Genomic DNA, 13,658 nt, shown 5'->3' on the forward strand with positions numbered 1-13,658 from the left:
ATTTTCTAGCTGTTCAAGGGGAAAAAGTAAATCTAATCACTAGCACTTTGGCATGGATAGAGGTGCTGTTACAACACTCAGCACACTTAGCCAATTCTAATCCTTTGACTTTGCACTCACTGTAACTTCTCACATAGACAAAATGAAAATCGGTGTGGAGATTCCTCAAAAAACTAAGATTGGAAGTCTTATTCAATCCAGCTATTTCCCTTCTGGGTATTTTCCCAGAAGAATTGAAAACATGCCACAGCAATATATGTGCACCCATGTGTGTAGCAGCACAATTTATAATAGCTAAATCTTGAAAGCAACCAAATTCCCATCAACTGCAGAATGGATAAAAAAAAGATGTGATAGGTCTGCGCCGCTGTGCACTTCCTGTGCAACTCCTGCGGGCACTGAGGAATGCCATGCCGCCCCTGGACCTTGGACCACATTGCTGCATGCTTCCTGCACAGCTCCTGCCGGCCTGGAGGAATGCCACACCAATGGCCACTGCCCTCAGTGACCCTCCACATCTCCTAGACCCAGTACTTGATCTTCAGCTCCCACTCCTCCTCCCAAACCTTGAACTCCAGTGGATTAACCATGCTGAGTTGAAGGGAGACTTAGTGACCTCTCACCCAAACAGAAAACCTTAGCAGGCTCCAATCACTATGCTCCTGTGCTTCTCCTGGCATCTGTTCTATAACTTCAACAACCACTTGAAGTTCAGCTTCACTAAGTACAATAGGACCAAACAGGATGAAACAGGATGAACCCACTCAGAAAAAACCATGAAAGTGATATTGGACTTCAAAAGAAGATAGCACTCTGTGGACACCCAGACTGAAGCCACTGGCCCACACTTGGCCCAGGACCCTGCACGCCACTGTGCCTTGCTTCCTGCACATGCTGCAAATGCCCGGACTGATGCCACCAGCCCACCCCTTGGCCCAGGACCACCTAGGTTGCTGCACCGCACTTCCCACGTGCCCAGCAGATGCCTGGACCCAGGACACCTGCTAGCCCCTAGGGGACACTCCCTACCTCTTGGACCTAATACTGCTGTTGATCTTCAGCTCCCACCCTTTCTCTCAGAACCTTGGACTGTGTTAGCTTGAAGGGACATTCAGTAACTGCCTCACCCATACAGAAGATCTCAACAGGCTCCATCCAGTCAGTGTGGTGAGCATGCCCCTAAAATAGAGGTGTAAAGTGGGTAAACAGGGCCAGTAGTAAAGCACCCTTCAACTAACAGTAAGACCTTGGTGAGTCTGGCAAGAGTGTAGGTGACTCCTTCCTACACACAGAGAACATCAGACAGGGTGAGGAGTGTGTCAGTAATGACTCCTCCAACTTGGAGAAAATCAAAAGGGCTTATGAGACACACAGGCACACAATAGGAACACAATAGGGCCTCAACTGACGCAAACACTATAGACAGGGAGATTTGGTGACCTGGAATAACCTGAAGATAAAGTAACAGCAGGAACTATAAGTTGATCTACATCAATACTACCAGACTTGTCAGCCAGGAAGAATATAGCACTTACCCAACAGGCCCTGCAGTGGGAAGTCAGGTGTCTGGCCCACTTCTTCATTGTGGGACAGCAATTGGACAAATATCAACCTGACAGTATAACCCCAAGATACACACTACAAACAGTTGACACTAGTGGGGTTGAAGGACCAAATATTAACTCAAAAGGGGAAAATGGCAAAATGAAAAAGCAAAATGCAATCTCTAACATCTAGTCCACCAGGAGCAAGTACAGGAGACATTGAAATAGATGGCTTTAAAAGTAACACACTGGAAATCTCTGAAAAGACAGCAAGTGAAATAAAAAAGTAACTCCATAGAGGCTATAGAGGAAATCAAATTAAAATACTCTCCCATGTAAAGACAGAAATAACCATCCTAGTAAAGGAGTTGCTCAGAACAGCTAAAGAAGAAATAGAAAAAAGAGTACAGGAGCATTGGAAACTAACTGAAACCTTGAATGAACAATATAGAAAACAAGCAGAATTCATGAAACAAACTCAAAGAGACATCCAAGAAGCAAAAAATTCTATTCAAAGCTGGCAAAACCGTTTAAATGAAGCTGAGGATAGGGCTTCGGACCTTGAGTTCAGAATTGCAATTAGCAATCATGAAAAGGCAGAACTTTTAAAAATGATAAAGCAGCATGAAATGATAATCCAGCAGTTTCAAGATGATGCTAAAAGAAACAATATAAAATTAATAGGCATCAGTGAAGATGCAGGAGACAGAAGTAATAGCAGAAAATTTTCCAAACATGGGGAAAAATCTGATATGCACATAGGTAAGACATAGAATGCCAAACAGTCACAACCAACATAAATCTACACCCAGACTATAATAATTAAAATTTCAGACATACAGCATAAAAAAGAATAGTAAAAGCTGTTAGAGAAAAGACATAACTCACCTGTTGAGGAAAGCCCATTAGAATCACAGCAGACTTTTCAGCACAAATCCTCAAGTCAAGACAAGCTGAGAGTGAGGTATTTCAAGCCATGAAAGAAAACAACTTTCAACCCGGACTAATGTATGCAGAAAAACTCTCATTCAAATTTAATGGAGAAACAAGATACCTCCACGACAAAGAACAACTGAAGAAATTCATGCCTACAAAACCAACCTTAGAAAGAATACGGAAAGACATACTAGGCAGAAATAAAAATGACCACAATCTGCAGAACAACAACAGAAAGAAACCACCAGGCAGGACAAGCAATTAAACAAGGGAGAAAAGCATAAAGCAAACAAGTGGAACACAACATGGCAAAGTTGAGCCAGTACATATCAGTGATATCCATAAATGAAAATGGCCTCAAATCACCTATCAAAAGAAATAGGTTGATAGAATGGATCAAGAAACAGGATCCCACAATATGCTTTATACAAGAAACACATCTGACTCAAAAGGAAACTCATAGATTAAAAGTCAAAGGATGGAAAACAGTATTTCATGCAACAATAACCCAGAAAAAGCAGGGGTAACTATTCTATTTGCAGACAATGTGAACTTCAAACCTAAAAGGATTAAAAGAGATAAAAAAAAGGTCACTACATACTTGTTAGTGGAAAAATTCAAGAGGAAGAACTAACAATTATAAATACATATGTACCAAATACAGGAGCACCCAACTATATTAAGACAAATACTAATGGACATTAAAAACCAAATACACAAGAACACAGTTATAACAGGGGACCTTAACACACTACTGTCACAAAGAGATAGATCAGAATCTGGGGAACTGGGGCAGCCTGAGGTGAGTCCAGCACACCAGCACCAGACTGGGGAGAGTTTAAGATCTTTGCTCCCAGCAGTTAAGTGCCCAATCAGCTTCCAGCCACACTAGACTAGGCTTGGGAGGTTTTGCAGCCCAACTAGACAATGCCCAGTGACCTTTTTCAATCAGGGGAGCTGAGGGCATGTGAAGTGAATTCCAGTACATCGGTGCTTGCCCAGGTAGAGCTTTGGACAATCATCCACAATGGTTAGGAGCCCGCCCAGCTTTATGGAACACAAGAGATGGCATGGGATGTCCTGTGGGCCTCACTGGACCAGGCTGAGCAACCTCCAGCCAGTCATAGGAGCCAAGGGCATAGGAGGCGATTTCAACATGCCAAAGGGAAGCTGTGGAACATCACTTGAAACACAGAAATATAGGAAAAAGACAAGACAAAAGACCAAAACGCAATCGCAAGCCTCTAGCCCATCCCAAGAAAGCCGAAGTGCCATGTACATAGAAGAAAATATGTGCCATACACCTGAAATATCTGAAATGATAGCAACTGAAATAAAGAAGCAACATCAGGAAGCTTTAAAGGAATTTAAATTAGAAATAATTTTCCAGGTAAAAGAAGAAATGATAAAAGTAATGAAAGAGATGATGAACACATCTAAAGAAGACACAGTTAAAAAACTAGAAGAACAAAAAAATATATAGAATCCTTAGATGAACAATATGAGAAACAAACAGAATACTTGAAGGAAATTCAAAGAGATATATAGGAAATAAAAAATTCCATTGAAAGTTGGCAAAACTGACTCAGTGAAAGTGAAGATAGAAATTCAGACCTCAAAGACAATGTTGCAGCTAGTGAAAAGGAAAGGAAAGATCTTTTAAAAATAACAAAGAATCAGGAAATAACAATTCAACAGCTGCAAGATGATGAAAAGAAAAACAACATAAGATTGATAGGGATAAATGAAAAAGAAGGGGACAACACAAATGATATCAAAAAGCTATTTACAGAAATAATAGCTGAAAATTTACCAAACATGAGAATGGAAACTGGCATTTGGATTAATGAAGCATATAAAACTACAAATAGCCATAACCAAAATAAAACTACACACACACACATATACAATAATCACCATCCCAGAAGTCTAACATAAGAATAGAATATTAAAAGCTGTTAGAGAGAAAAGACAGATCAACAATAAAGGAAAACCTATCAGAATCACAGCAGACTTCTCAACACAAACAATGAAGTCAAGAGGAGCATGGAGCAAAGTATTTTGGATCCTCAAGGAAAATGATTTCCAACCTAGACTGATTACCCTGCAAAACTGTCCTTCAACATGGATGGAGAAATGATACTTCTATGACAAAGAAGAGCTGAAGAACTTCATGATCACCAGAACAACCCTGCAAAGAATACTGAAAGACAGTCTAGACCCACATAGGAAAAAACCCACTAAGCAAGGCAGACAATTAAACAGAATGGAAAGATAAAGATGCAACAGCACAAAGCTAACACATCAACAATAAATCAATATATAACAGTTAAAACCATTAATCTAAATGGTTTCAAATTCACCAACTAAAAGAAACAGACTGACAGAATGGATCAAGAAATAACATCCAACTATATGCTGTCTACAAGGAACCCATCTAACCCAAAAGGAAACTCATAGACTGAAAATCAAAGGATGGAAAATAATACTTCATGCAGCAGGAACCCCCCCCAAAAAAGCAAGAGTATCTATTCTGTTTGCAGACAATATGAACTTCAAACCAAGAATAGTCCAAAGAGATAAAGAAGGTTGCTACATACTAGTTAGGGGAAAACTTCAACAGGAAATATTAAATATATATGCACTGAATTCCAGGGCATCAGCTATGCAAAGCAAATATTAACAGAAATGAAAAATCAAGTAAGCAATAACATAAGTATAGCATGAGACCTTAACACACCATTGACATGAAGGGACAGATCAACCAGACAGAAAATCAGCAAAGAAATAACAGAACTGAAACACACCTCTGAACAAATGGACTTGATAGACATATACAGAATGCTCCATCCAACAACATGAGAATATACATTCTTCTCAAGCAGCACATGGGACATTCTTTAAAATAGACCATATAGTAGCCCATACTTAAGTAACATACTTAAGTAAATGCAAAAGAGTTGAAATTATCCATGCATGTTATCAAATCATAGCTCCATGAAACTAGAAATTAAGGATAAAAGAAACTGCAAAACCCCCACAAACACATGGAAATTGAATAATACACACTTAAGCAATGAGTGGGTCACAGAGGATATTAAAGGAGAAATTAAACAATATCTACAAGCAAACAAAAACACAAATACAACTTACCAGAATCTGTGGGATGCAATGAAAGTAGTCCTCAGAAGAAAATTTGTTGCACTGAGTTCCCACATTAGGAATAGAGAATGAACACAAATAAAAAAACCTGATGCTACATGTCAAACTTCTAGAAAAAAAAGAGCAAGTCAAGCCCAAAGCCAAAATAGGGGAAGAAATTATAAAAATCAGAGCAGAAATTAATGCAATAGAGACTAAGAAAACAATTCAAAGAATCAGTGAATCAAAGAGTTGGTTCTTTGAAAGAATAAATAAAATTGATAAGCTCCTAGCCTAACTTATTTTAAAAAAGAAAGAAAAACTCAAATTCATGCAATAAGGAATGAAAAAGGTGAAATCACTACAGACTCTGTGGAAATACAGAAGTTCATCAACATCTATTTCAAAACCTCTACTCTCATAGGTCCAATAATGCAAAAGAAATGCACAGATTCCTAGAAACATATGAAGTACTAAAGCTGGGTCAAGAAGATGTAAAACTGCTGAATAACTCAATTTCTATTAATGAAACTAAAAATGTAATTAACTCTTTACCTACAAAGAAGAGCCCAGGTCCAGACAGATTCACTGCGGAATTCTACAAGAAATGCAAAGAAGATACCCATCAAACTCTTCAATGAAATTGAAAGGGAAGCAATTCTTCCTAACTCATTCCTGGAAGCAAATATTACTCTAGTACCAAAACCTGAGAAAGACCCAACTATAAAAGAGAACTATAGACCGATCTCCCTAATGAACACAGATGCAAAAATCCTCAATAAAATATTGGCAAATAGGATGCAGCAAATCGTCAGGAAGATTGTACACCATGACCAAATGGGATTCATCCTGGGCATGCAGGGATGGTTCAACATACATAAATCAATAAATGCAATCCACCATATCAATAGAGGCAAAAGTAAGAAACACATGGTCATTTCTATAGATGCAGAAAAAGATTTTGATAAGGTCCAACAATCATTCATGATAAGAACCTTACAGAAAATTGGAATAGATGGTCTTTACCTCAATATGATAAAGGCCATCTATAACAAACCAACAGCCAGAATCATATGAAATGGCCAAAAACTGAGGGCCTTTGCGATAAAATAAGGCACAAGAAAAGGATGTCCCTTATCACTGCACCTATTCAGCAGAGCACTGGAAATACTCACCAGAGCAATTAGACCAGAGAAAAATAAAAGGGATGAAGATATGAAAAGAGGAAGTTAAATTATCATTATCTGCAGCTGACATGATACTCTACATAGAAGACCCCAAAACTCCATTGAAAGACTCCAGAATATATTAAACAAATTCAGCAAGGTAGCTGGATACAGAATCAACACTCAAAACTCAATAGCATTCCTATATACTAACAACAAAATCATTAAGAGAGAAATAAGAGAAGCCACATCCTTCATACTAGCATCCAAAAAAATGAAATACTTAGGAAATTAATCTCATGAAAGAAGGAAAATATCCATACAGGGAAAATTATAATAGCCTGAAAAAGTACTCAAAAAGAATCTCAGAAGATGGAAAGACATCCCTTGTTCATGGATAGGAAGAATAAATATTGTGAAAACAGCCATTCTCCCAAAACTGTTATACAGATTCAATACAATTCCAATAAAAAATACCATCAACATACCTCATAGATCTAGAGAAATCACTCCTAAAATTCATCTGGCACCAGAAGAGACCTAGAATAGCAAAGAGAATTCTAAGGAGCAAAGGCAAAGCAGGAGGCATCACAAACTCTGACTTGAAGTTATGCTACAAAGCTACTGTAATAAAATCAACATGGTACTGGAATAAAAACAGATCTGAAGATCAATGGAACAAATTAGAAGATACAACCACAACTACAAACACATTCAACCATGTTACTTTTGATAAAGGGGCCAAAGACATTCACTGGATGAACAAAAGTCTCTTTAATAAATGATGTTGAAAAATTGGGCTCTCCATATTCTGAAAACTAAAACTAGACCCATGCTTATTAACATGTACTAAACTAAAATCTAAATGGGTCGAAAATCTGAATATTACAACAGAAACACTAAATCTGTTGGAAGACAAATTAGGTAAAAATCTTGAAGACATAGGGCTAGGTAAAGAATTCATGAACAGGAATCAAATTGCATGGGAAATATTTCCCAGAATCAATAACTGGGATCAAATATTATTAAGAAGTTTCTGCATGTCAAAAGAAATCTCCAGTATAGTGAAAAGAAAACCTACAAACTGGGAAAAAATCTTAGTGAACTTTCCCTCAAAGGACCTCTGTCTAAAACATATAAAGAATTTAAAAAATCAGATGCCCGAAATTCAAAGACCCAATCTAAAACTGGGCATCTGAGATGAATACACACTTTTCAGAAGAAGAAATACAAATGGCAAATAAATACATGAAAAAATGTTCATCATCATTAGTCATTAGTGAAATGCAAATTAAAACAAGACTGAGATTCCATCTCACTCCAGAAAGAATGGCCAGGATCAAGGAAACTATCAACAACAAATGTTGGAGAGGCTGTGGGGGAAAAAGGAACTCTTCTGCACTGTTGGTGGGAGTGTAGACTGGTGCAACCACTGTGGAGGTCAGTCTGAAGATTCCTCAAAAAGCTGGGATTGGAAGTCCCATTTGACCCAGCTATTCCACTTCTAGGGATATTCCCAGAAGAACTGAAAACATCATACCACAGTGATATATGTACACCCATGTTTATAGCAGCACAATTTGTAATAGCCAGATCTTGGAAACAACCTAAGTTGTTTCAACCTAAGTGTCTATCAACTGAGAAATGGATAAAAAGTTGTGGTATTTTTATACAATGGAGTACTACTCAGCTATAAAGAATGTTCACATTGAGATATTTATAAATAAGTGGGCACAGCTTTAGACCATACTCATAAGCAAAATAAATCAAACTCACATGTATAAACACCATATAATCTCACTAGTATAAGAAACGGTAAGAGTGCATAAGATTTTATGGTAATCATGATTCTGCATTACATTGCTCTGAAGCCTTATAATGCTTTCACTAGTTGGAATGGTTTTATTCTGGTTTATTTGATTTTATTAATGATGGTATGAACAGCTATTTTGAAGAAAATAAGACATTATGATAGTCATTGCTGATTTAATATCATCTTGCTTTGAAGACCTACCATGCTTTTGTTCTTCTGTTTCCATTAGTTCTATCATGTTGTATCTTACTGGATTTTATTACGTTTGATAATATAAACAAATTTTTTATGGAAAATGAGATAATACTGGGCATTGTTCATTTTTAGTTATTTGGTTCTGAATGCCCTGTAATACTTCCATTCTCTTGAAATTTTGTTATGTTTGATACTATTGTATGTAAAGGTATGTTCAACTATTTCAAAGAAAGAGACATTATGGTAGTTACTGCTAGTATCAGGTTGTCTTTTGGTGAAGTACTGTGTTGCTTACATTGCTCTGTTCTAATCTGCTTTATTCTGTCCTCTTTTTGTCTTAATCTCTTTAAAATAAAAAATTTTTAAAAACCAAAGAGATAGATCAACTAGACAAAGAGTTGGCAAAGAAATAACAGAACTGAATCATACCTATGAGCAATTGGATATAGTAAATGTTTGCAGAGTGTTCCACTCAACCACATCAGAATACACATTCTTCTCAGCTGTGTATGGGACATTCTCCAAAATAGACCACATGTTATCCCATAAAACATTCTTAAGTAAATGCAAAGATGTTGAAATTATCCCAAGCATAATATCTGACCATAGCACAATGAAATTGAAAATTAATGGCAAAAGAAATTGCAAAACCTGCATAAATACGTGGCAATAAACAACAACCTTCTGAACAACCAGTGGGCTACAAATGAAATTAAAGAAGAAATAAAGCAATACCAACAATTCAATGAAAATGCAGAAGCAACATACTGTAATTTGTGGGATGCAATAAAAGCAGTCTTAAGGGGGAAATATATAGCAAACAAATGTCTTACCAAGAAAATAGAATGAGCACAAATAACGCAATGCTTCATCTCAAACTTCTAGAAAAAGAAGAGCAAGTTAAATCCAAAGCTCACAGAAGAGAGGAAATTGTAAAGATTAGAACAGAAATCAGTGCAATTGAAACTTAAAAAATATAAAGAATTAACGAATCAAAAACCTTAAATTTTTAGAAAATAAACAAAATTGACAAACCTCTAGCTAACCGTATAAAGAAAAAGAAAAAAAAAAAAAAAACCCAAATCTATGCAATGACTCAAAAGCGGGAAATTACTACAGATTCTATTGAAATTCAAAGGATCATGAATACCTACTTTGAAAATCTCTACTCACACAGCGGAAATGGACAAATTTCTAGAAATATATGAATTACCAAAGCTCAACTAAGAAGATATAGCAATTTTGAATAACCCAATATCAGCTATTGAAATTGAAACATAATTAAAAACTTACCAACAAAGCCCAGATCCTAATGGATTCATGGCTGAATTTTACAAGAAATTTAGAGAAGATCTGATGCCAATACTCCTTTAACTCTTCAATGAAATTTAAAAGGGAGCAATCCTCCCTAAATCATTCTCGGAGGCAAGTAGCACAGAAAAAGACCCAACCAAAAAGGAGAACTATAGGCCAATCTCATTAATGATCACTTATGCAAAGGTTCTCAATAAAATATTGGCAAATAAAATGCACCAAATCATCAAGAAGATTATACACCACAACCAAGTAGGATTCATTCCAGGAATTCAGGGATGACTTAATATATGCAAATTAATAAATGTAATACACCACATCAACAGAGCCAAAAACAAAAACCACATGGTCATCTCAATAGATGCAGAAAAAGCTTTTGATAATGTCCAACACATGTTCATGATAAAAATCCTTCAGAAACTCAGAATACATAGTGTCTGCCTCAATCTTATAAAGGCCATCTATGACAACCCAACAGCCAACATTATACTAAATGGACAAAAACTGAAAGCTTTCACTCTAAAATCAGGAACAAGACAAGGATGTCCACTGTCACCACTCTTATTCAATACAGTGCTGAAAACATTAGCCAGGGTAATAACACAAGAGAGAGAAACAAAAGGAATAAAGATAGGAAAAGAAGAAGTTAAATTATCACTATTTGCAGATGACATGATACTCTATATAGAAGACCCAAAAAACTCCATTAAAAGACTACTACCAAATTCAGCAGTGTAGCTTGAAACAAAGTCAGTGCTCAAAAATCATTGCATCCCTGGACACAAACAAAAACTTACCAAGAGAGAAATTATGGAAATATTGCCCTTTACAATAGCATCTTAAAAAAGGAAATACTTAAGAATCAACCTAAGAATGTAAAAGATCTATATGCTGAAAATCATGCTACACTTAAAAAGGAGATTGAAGAGGATATTAGAAAATGGAAGGATATTTCTTGCTTTTGGCTAGGATGAACCAACATTGTGAAAATGGCCATACTCCCAAAACTATTATACAGACAATGCAATCCCAATCAAAATACCATTAACATACCTCACAGATCTAGAGAAAACACTCCTAAAATTCATCTGGAAACAGAACGTACCTAGAATAGCAAAGGCAATTCTGGGCAACAAAGGCAAGGCAGGAGGTATCTAAATTTCTGACTTCAAACTATACTGCAAAGCCACAATGCTAAAATCAGCATGGAACTGGCAAAGAAATAGACCTGATGATCAATGGAAAAGATTAGAAGTTTCTAACACAACTACAAAGACACTCAGCCACCTGATATTTGACAAAGGGACTAAATATACTCACTGGAAGAAGGATAGCCTCTTTAATAAATGGTGTTGGAAAAAATGGCTCTTCACATGCTGAAGACTGAAACTAGATCCATGCCTATTACCATGCACAAAGCTAAAGTGTAAATGGATCAAAGACCTAAACATTAAAGCAAAAACACTAAATCTACTGGAAGATAAGGTATGTATAAGTCTTGGAGACATAAGGGTAGGCAGAGAATTCATGAACAAAAGGCAAACTGCACAGGAAACACTTCAAAGAATCAACAACTGGGATCTCATATTATTGAAAAGTTTCTGCACTTCAAAAGAAATCACCAACAGAGTGAAAAGAAAACTCACAGAATGGGAAAGGATTTTAGCCAGCAACCCCTCAAAGGACTTATATCCAAAACATATAAAGAATTGAAAAACATCAAGCCCCAACTGATCAAGAAATCAACTGATAACAAATGTTGGCTAGGCTGCGAGGAAAAAGGAACACTGCTCCACTGTGGGTGGAAATGTAGACTGGTGCACCCACTATGGAAATCAGTATGGAGAATTCTCAGGATAGTAGGATTGGAAGTTCCTTTCAACCCAGCTGTTCCCCTCCTTGGTATTTTCCAGAAAAACTGAAGAGGTCATGTCACAGTAATATATGTGCACTGGTGTTCATAGCAGCACAATTTGTAGTAGCTAAATCTTGGAAATAACCAAGATGCCCATCAACTGCAGAATGGATGAAAAAGATGTGGTTTTTTATACAATGGAATATTACTCAGGCATAAAAGGAGATGATCTTGAGGCCTTTATAGGTTAACAGAGACACTTGAGACTATCCTTATAAGTGAAATAAATAAGAATCATGTTTATAAATATCACATTGTGTCTCTAGTGTAAAAAGAAATAAGAACTGTAGGAGTAATAAAACCTAAAATGTGTAATTGCTATTATAAAAAAGAGAGGAAAAGAAAGTGCTCTAAAGGATATAACTGCATATATGTTTAAGTGTGTAGGATTGATAAACATATTACTAAGTTTTTGTTGGATCATTGAACAGAACTGTTTCATTGTTTGAATGTATCACTGTTCAAATGTCCATTTTGTGTACTTTAATTTTGTAACTTGGACAACTATTTCTAAGAGGATGATATGTAAATTTATCAACTAGTGATGTTTAACTGTTTATTTTTTTGAAATTATGTATTATTTCTATCCTTTTTGTTTTGTTTTTTTCTCTTTAAATAAAAATTTTAAAAAAGATGTGGGAGGAAGAGCAAAGACGGCAGATAGATAACAACTGGCTACAGAAGCTCCCTAATATAGTCAACTTAGAATTCAACATAATACAGAGTGGGGAGCCCAAACAGAGGGAGATGAATTCTCTCATCCCAAGAAGAAATTAAGGCAACTTGCTAACCATCTGAGGTCCTGCCACAACTGGCCGGGGACCCGTCGTGACTTGCTGAGCTGTCTGAAGTCCCACCACTTCGACTCACTAGAAGTGAGCAGAATGGGAGTCGGTGGGCAGAATGGAGGGTTGAGTTGGCAGGGTGTCTACATCGACCTGTGGTGAGTGATGGGAGTGAAGCCATTCCATAAATAGGCGGACTCTGGCGGAGGACATTCTGGGATCAGGCAGGACTGGCAAATACAAGGGGCAGCAGTGACTTCAGTGAATTGTTCCCTTCCCAAACAGGATTGGTGGAGTGAGCTAGACCTGGGTCACATGACCTGGCTGAGACCCAATAGGTTATCTGAGGTCAAGTCCCTGCAGTGGTAGCGCACACTAATGACACTGGCCCAGTGGGGCCTTGGAGGTTTTGCTGGTCCAGAGGGGAGGCAGCACAAAATAACACAGTAATGCAGGCCACAGCAGCTTGACTGATCCAGAGGGGAGGGGCCAGCACACGTTGTCCCTGTCTGCAACTCACTAGCACACTGCAGTGGGAAGGGTCATCTAGCCAGTGTGCTTAAGAAGAATTATAACCAACAAAGAAAGAAACTGGAGCTTCCTGGAAGAAGCGAAAAAGATGGGAAGAGGAAGCAACAACAAAAAGTCCCCAGGCCCCAACCCTGAGAACATTGACCCAGGAGAGGTAAATACAAAGGAGAATGAGAACAGCAAACATGCAATATCAGACACAGTGCCAGTGGACATAAAGAGATATATTTGGGACCTCATAGACAAATTCAAAAGTGAAATATTTAGCCAAATAAAGCAAGATATAAGAAGATTAATAAAAGAGATACTAAGCACCCC

Source organism: Cavia porcellus, unplaced genomic scaffold (genome assembly GCF_034190915.1).
Source record: "Cavia porcellus strain 051 isolate PalLab524CR breed Dunkin Hartley unplaced genomic scaffold, mCavPor4.1 scaffold_1, whole genome shotgun sequence".
Classification (NCBI taxonomy): domain Eukaryota; kingdom Metazoa; phylum Chordata; class Mammalia; order Rodentia; family Caviidae; genus Cavia; species Cavia porcellus.